Genomic DNA, 11,051 nt, shown 5'->3' on the forward strand with positions numbered 1-11,051 from the left:
ACTTTGTGAAACGCGACTGTCTAGTTCCAGCCTAGCTGAATGTACCACAAACATGAAAGCTCAGTGATGCATCTCTCTGGCACATTTATTTTTATCTATGTTGAGAGCCCACAGCACAGAGTAGAGTGTGGTTATCAAATGTCTGGCAGAATACTGACTGTCTTTACCTTTCTCTTGCTTTTTGTATAAAAAGTGGAAGCCTTATTTAACTCGCAGAATGGGTATTGGTCCCACACTGCTTGTGCAACTTGAGCTTACTGGCATCAAACACTGAAGTAATATTCAGGGACTGTCATGATGCCATGATGCCAGTTTCTGTCTTAAGGACATCTTGTTTTGTGAGGCTTTTATAATTCAGTAAGTGCACAATATAAACATACACTACCAAGTATCTTACAGTTTGAAATCTGATTTTGCAGAGAGAGTAGAAATTCAGTTACCAGCCACGCTTGTCATAGTTAACCACTCTAGAAGTTTACAGTTCAGCGCACCTACCATTTATATCTCTGCCTATGAAGTGCAATTTTCAGCTGTTTTTCAGGAATGTGTACACAGTATGCATTTAGAAAACTGCTAATGGAATGGGGTTCAAGCTCATATGCTGTAACATTGAGCTTATTAGTATGGCGTTTGTAAGAAATTTAAAAACTGTTTCAACGTAGATGATCTGGAGCAGGTGCTTGTATGTGTCTGACAATAATAAAAGTTAGAAATTGTATAAGTTTATGGGAAAAAGGCTTGAGTAAATGAAAGGTGAAATTAAAAGAGAATTGTTTAGACTGTATCCACTATATTGAAGTATGTAAGGCTGGATTAGCAATGTTTGTTACCAGGCTCTGTTCATATTATTTGACATTTTGCTAGAAAATGCTTTTTCGGAGTCTTAAATCACTTAAGTAATCATTTAACGATGAGATATTGAAGGATATTGTAGAAAAAAGATAAATATTTTAAATCTTTTCAGTAAGCAAATGGATTTCTAATTTTTTTATAGAGCTGAAAAAGTTTCTGTTAAACAATAAACTAATTTTAATTAAAATATACTACAGTAAAACAGGAAAGGCCGTATGCATATAACTGCATTTGAAATATGAAAAGAGATATATACTTTAAAATGAACCTAGAAAAGGCAAATATTCACTTATGTAATACATTTGGATAAATAAAAATTAACATCTGCGAAGATTTTTTAAGCAGTCTTCCTTTCATAGGTAATTGTTGGGCATTAGCTGAACAATCAGTAAAAACAGGAGGAAAAAAGTGAACAGCGCGGCTCCATTGAAAGTGCAACTTTGCTACCTCTTCTCTAGGCACATGCATTTTGTTCCTCTATACTAATTCCCAACTCTCGTATGAGGCTCCGGTGGCTTTTACGGCAGAGACTCCTCCTGGAGTGAGAGGTGTAGCTCTCGTATCTATCTATCTGGAAAATTCAAATAAAATTTCCTGATCAGCTGTCACTCTGGATCTCTCATTCCCAAACACTGAAAATTCTTTGAGAAGATGGAGCACTGCGTGTGGTTTGGGGGGAAACACTGTGTAAACTCTGTGATAGCAAATTGAGGTGGTTAAGTACAGCCGTGTGTAATGCTGTGTTGTAAATAAACTTAGAATTGACGGAAGTATCCGAGGAATGCATGCAGATGTTTGTATGGTAACAGGCATGACTCAGCGCTATTATACATCTTTACAAGCTCTTCCTCTTGCTAAAGAATTTCTACAAAGAGAATAATCCATTTAAATGCTGCTAGTTCTATGCCACTGTTTTTTATTAGAAGTGGTTGCAAGAGGATCTGTGTGCGTTCCCAGCCTCACCCCTCTGCACAGGACCCAGGTCGGTACTGCTCTGTCTCATGAATGTAGACTGCAGAACTGGAGTGCCCAGCATGATGCGTTCCCTGCCTTGGCTTGGGTTCACGCTTATGAACATGGCACCAATAACAGCAGTCCTGTCAGTGTGTCTACCCTTAGTGGCTTCTGGGAAACCTTCAGCGTCTTAGGGATTTGCTTGTTTACATGGCTGATTTCTGCATCTTGTTGGGCTGCAAAAGATTCCTTTCCCTGGAGCAAGACTCATGTAGAGTGATGGCTTCACCACCTAGTTATTTTTGCATATGTAAGAATGAATCTTGAAGAAAAGACTGCAAGGCAATGCATGTGACCCCAGAACCATAACACCTTTAAACATAAATATCCATGGAAAAACAGCTGATCATTAAATCCCCAAAATAATTTCTCACTTTGCAGTACACCTAGTGAGTATATGTGCCTGTGGTTGATTATCCGTCTGTGGCTTTTGTTTCACTATTAAAATTAAAAGCAGGATAGCTTTTGGTAGTAGTAAAGGTTTTATAATACGCTTAAATGTACATCAGCACACTTCTGTATTCTGAATCACATCATCATGCTCCCTCAGTCCAAGCAGGTCTAGTTGAGGGCATAAAGATGATCAGCTTGTGTCTTCCTAGTGCGTAAGATTGATCAAAGTAAACCATTAATCAAATAGATATGAAAATTAGAAATAATAATATGAGGTGTTAGATAACACAATCTGCATGCAATAGCAGCTTGATCTCTCAGGAAATTAAAATAATTTAACAAAAAGGCCATATTTAACAGACTGCATGATGGAATTAAGAATGAAAATCTAGCCTATTAATCATGCAAGAAATTGCAATTAAATTATATTTGTTAATTTCATAGTGAAGAATTTTTAAATTAAATCATTAACCATTTGCTCGAATCTTTACTTCTATGCAATTATAATTCAGATATCAGTGAAATGCAGTTTTTAGGGGTTAAAAACTCTTTTCTGTACAATTTATTTCATTTCCTATAAAATACTTTCATTGGAAAGAAAATGAGATCTCAAATTATGTACCGGTTTGTCTCTCCCAGTGTTTTTCTCTTGGTTCCTTTGGTTCTTTGTATCTCATCTACCCCAAGCAGCATGGTACTTTTGTCTTATTCAATATGCTTTTATTTCAAATACAGAAAAATTAAGCTTTGTCCAGATTTTGATTCTTTTGTGCTTAAAGTACTTGAATTGCCTATGTGTATTGGGAAACAGGATTTTTAACACATGGATGGAAGACAATGAAGTGTACTGTATTTGTAAAAGCAAGTGGTCCTCTGGAGGTAGTCTAACTTTCTCCTCTGCATTTTTTAGGGCATCACCACTACTTTTAAACTTGAAGATTGCAAATGTAAACTGGAAACTACCCTGAATTACATTTCAGCTTTGAATATAAAATGAACGCATAATTGGCGAATAAGCATCTGATCTCAGTATTTCTGTTGAAACATTCCATGTTGTCGTCATTGCTAACAAGTAAATCATCTTCAGTCTTTAGGGAGAGCTCTGAAAGCCCATGGAAATAAGATTACACGGATGAGACCAGAGAGATGTAAATTTCTGATGATGGATTAATGTAGTGTAAGAATTTTAAGATTAGCCCAGATTTTCTGAAATCCAGAAGAAGCTGAATTCATGCTAACAGCCTTTGGAAGGAATTAATGTAGAACACTTATTTGTCCACTTGTTTTCACAAAATATGTAGGAACTGATTATCTCTGAAACCTCAGTCTCACTGATGTTTTCTTTAATTGACCTTAGGCACTACTTTTAAAAGGTTTTTTTGAGACTTAGAGAGGGCAAAGAGACAGATAGACACATGAACAAAAAACTCAGATTGTGATTATATATTTCCCATTTACATAGGAAACAAAGCTTAAAATCCGTAATTTCATGCACCACCACTCCACATAAGTTTTTCTGACTGTTCAGACCTTTTAGGTGTTAGTAACTAAGGACAAAGATCTAGATACTCACAAAACAAGTAGAAGAGTCTAATGTCCTGCGGTAAAAAAACCCCACCACATACCGCTGTGGCTTGTGTGGAGAGAAGGGTTCTTCTGGTAAAGATGTGCAAATAGTCACATCAGAGTCACACCAGAGGCCCAGGATACAACTGACAATTCTTGTCATCAGTACGTAATTCAGGACAGAACAAATGCCTGAGATGGGATGGTAGATTGATTAACAAAAGCTTGATGTACTTAGCAAAACAAAGGCTGATGGGGGAATGCATTTGTTTTATAAATACAGCCTTGGGATAAACGGGTTCTCTGTCTGATCTCTTCCCATTCAGAACAAAAGGAGTAATATAACTAAAACATAGGTGATTTTTATATTTTAAATGTATTGATTATATAATGCACTCATTATGAGTCAGTGTGAATTTAGTGATTACTGAATTCAGCTGCCTTGAAATTATGAGTTTAGTCTAAGCGATTGATGGTGTACTTTGTCGAGATAATACCTCAAGAGAAAGATTCTTCCCTAGACAGTGCTGTAACTTCTTACATGTTTATTTTAGGGTGGGAGAAGTTGTTTCTGTGAGGTGTTCATGTCTCTTCTCTGACTAAGAAGAGAGCCTGGTAATGAAAAGAAGGTGCTTAAGTTTTTAGCTAGCAAAAATTATATTAACTTGAAAATTCAAAAAAAAATATTTTCAAGACCAGAATTTGACCCAAATACCATATTAATTTCAGGTTTACCTTGGATTGTCTCCAGTTTTATCTGGCTTAACTTCAGTTGTACTTTGGAAACACATGCATCTTCCACATCCTAATGGAATCTGATAGAAAAAAAAATCTCATCAAATTGCAATAGTAAGATGATACTTCACTAGAAAATTGAATTTTATGATAGGGTATGAAGTTGTAGTCTTACAGAAATGTAATGAGTGTAACTTTGTGGCGATGTTGTAAAGGTTTGCTACATTTGCCTTCCAAAACAGTTGCCAAACCTTTACAATTTTCATCAGTTACATTATTAGGAAGTCCAATATTATTTGTCTAATAAAATATATTTATTCCATTCTATCCATCATGTTATTTTAAAACCTGGTGTTTTTTTTTCATTTGCTTGTTTCTAGTGGCAAATGGTACTATTGAAGGAATCCTAGAGCTCTAATGTCATACTTAGAAAACAGAACTAAGTTATAACATGTATTTTTAAGGTAGACAGTTTCTAAAGATACACCTTACTTCTTACAATATTCTCCAATGAGTTTTGATTCAGAGCAACTGCTTGCTACTAAGTGATTTCTTGTTTTAGTAATGGAATGTGAAGATTAGGTTTCATAATATTCTCAAATATCTTCCGTCTGGATTCTGTTTAAGGAGTATTCCCAGTTTTCTCAGCACCAACATGATTTACACATTTTTGTTATGCTAATAGGAGTGTAGAATTATGCATTGTGTCCTTTATCCTGGTGGATTTCGTTCCATCCACTTTGCTTGTGTTTCTAATCTGATAACAGAATATATTAAAAACATCTGTCCTTGTGTTACAAGTATTTGTTATTTGTAGGAGATAGGAAATAAAAATATGAAATTAATTTTCATTATGAATTGTACTTGCCCTCAGAAGAAGTTGCTAGAGATTGCATATTTTTCTGCTTCAGAGTAAGAAATGAGATTATATCATATTAAGTTGATTAGAAATTCACTGCTAATATGAAACCTGTACTTACTAGAAAAAAAAAACAACCTACATTTGTTTTTCTGCATTGAAAGAGTTAGGATTTGTCTGTCTCTTTGAAGGCAAGTACAGTCAGGCATTCAATCAATTTTAGCATATATGACAATTGAAGTGTATCACAAGTTATATGAAACAACTCAGACAATGGTTTGCTTTATTGGATTAAATTTATGCATCAGTTATATTTGTATGTGTCTGGAATCTTTTAACATCAAAGAAGTTAAACCAAATTTAGGTAAGCTAGCATCAAGAGGCTTTTTTGGTCAAAATGAAGAGTGCCTTCTTGTTTGTGTTGTTTGTTTGCAAAGATTAATATTGAATGATTTTCTGTAATTACAAAATTGGGGAACTTATTCAAGGCACAATTAAGCCTAATAATACCTAAAATTTTTATACTAGTCAAACTTTGCAGTCCTACTCAACAAGCTGTTTGAGAATGTTTCTGACTTGTAAGGGATCTTTAATTTTAAAGAAGTAATTGAAGATCAAAGAGGTCTGATGATAAGATTTAGAAAATTGTTTCAGTTTTCCAGTTTTCCTTCATTTAGGGTTTGGGTTCGGTTTGTTTGTTGGGTTGGATTTTTTTTTTTTTTCAGTTTTTGGATTCTGTGGCTGCTTTTCTTAAGGAAAGAAACATTTCCAGTATCCTGGAAAAGTCTGAGAAACCATCAGATCCTAATGGTAAACTGGCTACGCTTATCCTATGGGGTTTTTAATGTTTTTGGGTTGGTTTTTTCTGCAGAAGGAAATACATAACATTGATTAGCTCCAACCTTGCATCTTTTAAATCATTACAGGCTTCCTGAAATGAAGTTGGAAACAGTGGGGAGAAACTGAACTCTAACTCTTCTGTAGGAGAATGTAAGACTTTTTTTCTAGCAAAAAGAATTCTTTATCCCTCTCCCTCTTAATACTTTTAATTTCCATATTGAATTCATGCATGGCAACAGAGCCACATGAATACTTTTCTGACTCAAGAAGTCGTGAAAGAAGTCAGGCTGGTCCCCCCCCCCAAGAAGTTTGTTGTACTCAAATGAGTGGCTATCCAAGTCTTTTTCCAGTGAAGCCTTTTTATTTAAGAGTTAAATTTTGTCGCTGCTATCTGACTCCAAGAGACAATTCGGAGTATATCAAACCCCAAAATATTGAAGTAGTAAAAATGACAGCTATGCTGCCTGATTGACAGTGCAAATTCTAGCACTAAAATGTTTTAAAATGCTCTAAAATTCCAAATTAACTAGACCTCTATATTATGTGATTTAATAGAGTTTATTGCTTGGAATTTTGCAATAAGTCTTAATCCTTTCATGCGCACCATCATACAATAGGAATAATGTCTTAGAAATCCTGTAATACAAATCTTTAATTCGTATAAGTGATGCCAGTCATATTGCTGTGCTGTCCTGGGAAATGGCCTTGATTAGCTCTAGCTAAGATTTCCCAAGTTTCTGTAAAAACCACCATCACGAAAAATTCTTTGCCTGTTAATATGGAAACATTCGTATTCTGTCTAATATTAGTTTAAAATGTAACTTGTCTGTGAAATCTAAGGCAAGAAGTTGCAAGAGGAGTGTAGAAAAATACCACAGATTCTTGATTATAATAAGTAAATCGTTTTGTTCTATTTGAGCAACTTTTACACCCAAAACTTCTCAGTGTACAGGCTGGAAAACTCAAAGTATTTGCTCCCTAATATTCAGTTGCAAGCCAGACTCCAAACTTAAACCAATACCCAATCTGTCTAAGTGGGGCAAGAGAACTTCAGTGTCCATTGTATTCTGCATGTTAGTATACTGCTATATAGTGCTGTGGGAGAACAAAAGACTATCTAATTTCAGTTTGCAAAGAGCTTCCTCGTAGGTACTGCATAGGTCAGGAGTTGTGCTCTGCAGTGTAGTGCTCTCCTGGGGGCTCATGAATTCAGCCTGAAAGAAGAAATTAGGAAATGTGCTAGCGAAAGTTACCTACAATTAATCCCCTTTGACTTGTAGTCCCACCCGTGCCACTGGCCAGTGTTCATATATGTATGTGTTAATGTGAGCGGAGACAAAGGAGGAGGAAACACTTTCCAGCTCCCCAGAGCGACCTGCCTTGGTGTGTCCTGCACCCCTAGTAATATTAAAAAGTTTGAGTAGTTGTACTCTGCTGTACATGGAGACATGAATGAGGAGAAAAATCCTCAATTTCCAGCTCCCTCTTTATACATCTGAGAGACACTTTGGCACAAAGCATGCTTGCGATGAGTTAGCAGGTGAGTGGATGGATGGGAGCAGGGCTGAAATGGAGGTGATTTCTAAAGAGGAAGAGAATTTCACGCAGAGTGAAATATGGATGTACAGGCACATTTACTAAAACTACTTTAGCTGTTGTTCTGAATGAAAGTGCTCTAACTAAAAATATTTAGAGCTTAAGACATTTAGTTGCACAATTAATTGGAAAATAATCTGATTTAAAATAAGAGAAACTGCATAAATAAATCTAAATCACATTTCAAATAAAAGAAATTGCTTCCTTACTCTGGCACTTTCAATTTACTGAGTACTTTGTAACAACAATATTTTCATAATATACTGTAGCATGTTCTTATTGTCGCAGCTCTAAAGGTCAGATGTTTTACATGATGAGTATTTTTGTAGCGTTGAAAGCATAAGAAACACATTTAATATATAAATAACTAAAGTATCTTCATGTAAGCCCAAGTGAGTGCAGGAAGAAAGGAAGATAACGATACTGATGACTGCAAATGATGAGGACATATATGGCTCAGTCCTGCAGTTTTAAGATAATAACAATCTAGTACCTTTGGAGACTGAAATATCAGACAAAAATATTACAGTAGTTGATCGTTTATTAACAGTTAACTGATGCAGATGGAAAATACCTAAGGTTTATTTTATTCTTCAAATGTAAAGTGAACTAATATAAAAATACGCAACTTTTATTAAGAAATGTAACAATATATCAGCTCTCAGTTAAGGCTACAGATGTTTTCTGGGGAATTACAGATTTGTATGCTTATAATGCGGTTAATGTCAATCCAATGTGTACATTTTTGAAGTGTGCTTCAATCCTTGATGGCAAGTGAGAGTCCGAAAAGCCAGCTCCCAGCGGCAGCTAAATTGATTGACCATTAATATTTGGGATATGAGGTTTCAGTCATGGCAGAAAAACTCAGCTGCCAAGGAGACTGAGACTGCCCTGAGGCTGAGCATAAGCAGGAGACTGGCAGAAAGATGACTGAGGACCGAGACTGGCAGAAACAGAAGGACAGAAGAAAAGCTGCTTTCTTCAGCTTTGCATGTCTCTCTGAAATGCTTCTCATTGGAGATGCAACATGGGCTTGGTAGCCCTACTGAAGCTCTTCCCATTAGGATCTTCTTTTTTGTTCCAAAGGCTATGGGATACAGCCAAAACAGGCTACCAAAGAATAGCAGCAGGAATAACGGATGCAAACACCGATGCCGGATACCAAGTCAACCGAGTCAAACAGACACAAAACTGGAGCTTCTGTTGCATTACAAGAACAGTACTGCAGAAAGTGATGTGGTGGCAGTGTAATACTGAGCAATCAAATAACGCACACTCTCGAACTTGATGGCAGAGTGTGACCTGTGCTCAGAATGGCTGAGGACAGGCTTGGAAGCTGTGTTTTTAGGGATCTATATTAGCCCAACTGTAGTCCTGTGCTTTTGTTGGAGCTTACCTTGGAAGCTTTCTTCATCACCAGTTCTATCCTGAATTATAGACTATTCGTTTGATTGCAGAAACAGAGACAAAGGTGTGAAAAAACAGGCAGATGTTGTTGATGTTTAGCAAAAAAAGTGAATGCTTGCAAATCAGCTCAAGATAAATAGAGAAATGTGCAAGTACTGTATATTCAAACTAACGAAATAGAAAACCTACAATGGGTTCATTACTTTGGTGTTTCAAAGGTTTTTAGACCTCACTTAATACAGGCGAAATTAAATGTGGTCCTGTTTACAAACAGAAATTATTCCTATTCTCTTAGCAGAGTCTGAGGATACATATGAAAATTTCATCATAGATCAATGGAGCTAGATTATGTCAAAGTGAGGTTAGCTATGTACTTGCTTTGCTTTTTTTTTTTTAATCGGCCCAATTTCTAACTCTTAAAAGTGTTGTTAAAAGCTACAAAAAGTTCTTTTTGAAGGAACTTTTTCTCCTATTGATAGAGATGCATCCCTTTTCTTAGCTGAGTTCCAGGAGTAAAAGAGGGGGGATAAAGGTATAGAGAAAAGCTAATGGATATCAAGATTACGATGGGTGACAGATGCTTAGAAAGCTGCTATAGCATTCTGACTGCAAAATTATTTTCCAGCATCTTGATTCTTCATCATATGTCAGCTTTTCCAGGTAGAAGCAGAATACAGTAGAGGAGCGCAGCAGCAGAATAAAGAATTGTGCCAATGAATGTAACAGTATAGTAAACAGCTTTTATGACTAGAGAGGTGGTCTTCCTCACTTTGTCCTAGAAATTTCCCTCTTAAATTTAAGATGGAACATTTTGTTAAATAGTTAAACCAATCTGCTTCCCTAAGTTTGAAGTTTTCTTGGACGGAATTATTGGTATTAGCATACCAAACATCTCTGGCAGGACGTTTAGGTAAGGAAACATGCTGTCACACTTGCTTTCCTGTTTACTTTTTTCAGGTGGTTGAGAAGGTGATTAGTTTTACTGCTGTCTTGGGGATTTGCTGGGGAAGCTGTTGCTGGTATCTACAAGGATGCCTGTGACTTCTTTATAAACAAGTGATAGACTAAATGTCCCAGCGGCTCCTTTCTTCCTGCTTCCTATAATAGAGAAAGCCCTATGGGCAAAAGGTCAGAAGTGTGGAAGTAGTGTGTTTTGTTTTGAAAGAATAAGGAGGATCAGAGAATCAAAGATGTTTGCATTGTTCTGTCAGTGGAGAACACTAAGGTTTTATGGAAGATTTGTAGTTTTTAGTCTCTACCTTCTAATTCCCATAGCAAGCTAACGGACTTAAAAAAATAATTAACCTTTCCTACTAGGTCTGACTGGGATTTAACTTTTTTCATAGCAGCCCATATGGTGCTGTGCTTTGTATCTGTGGCTAAAATAAGGGTGATAACAGACCAGTGTTTTGGCTGTTGAACACTGCTTGTACAGTGTCAAGGAGTTCTCTCTCCCCTCCCCACACCCAAAGAGTAGACTGGGAGTGAGCAAAAGGCTGGGAGGGGACACAGCTGGGACAACTGGTCCAAGCTGACTGAAGGGATGTTCCATACCATATGATGGTGTGCTCAGCAATATCAAGGAAAGGAGGAGGAAGAGGGGATGTTTTATGTTATGGTATTTGTCTTCCCAGGCAGCCATTACCTGTGTTGAGGCTGTGCTTTCCAGGAAGTGGCTAAACATCTGCCTGCTAGTGGGAAGCAGCAAATTTCTCTGCTTTGCTTTGCTTGTGTACACAGCGTTTGCTTTCTGTATTAAACTGTCATTATCTCATTCCATGAAAATTCT

Source organism: Vanellus vanellus (assembly GCF_965231255.1).
Source record: "Vanellus vanellus genome assembly, chromosome: 4".
NCBI classification, from domain to species: domain Eukaryota; kingdom Metazoa; phylum Chordata; class Aves; order Charadriiformes; family Charadriidae; genus Vanellus; species Vanellus vanellus.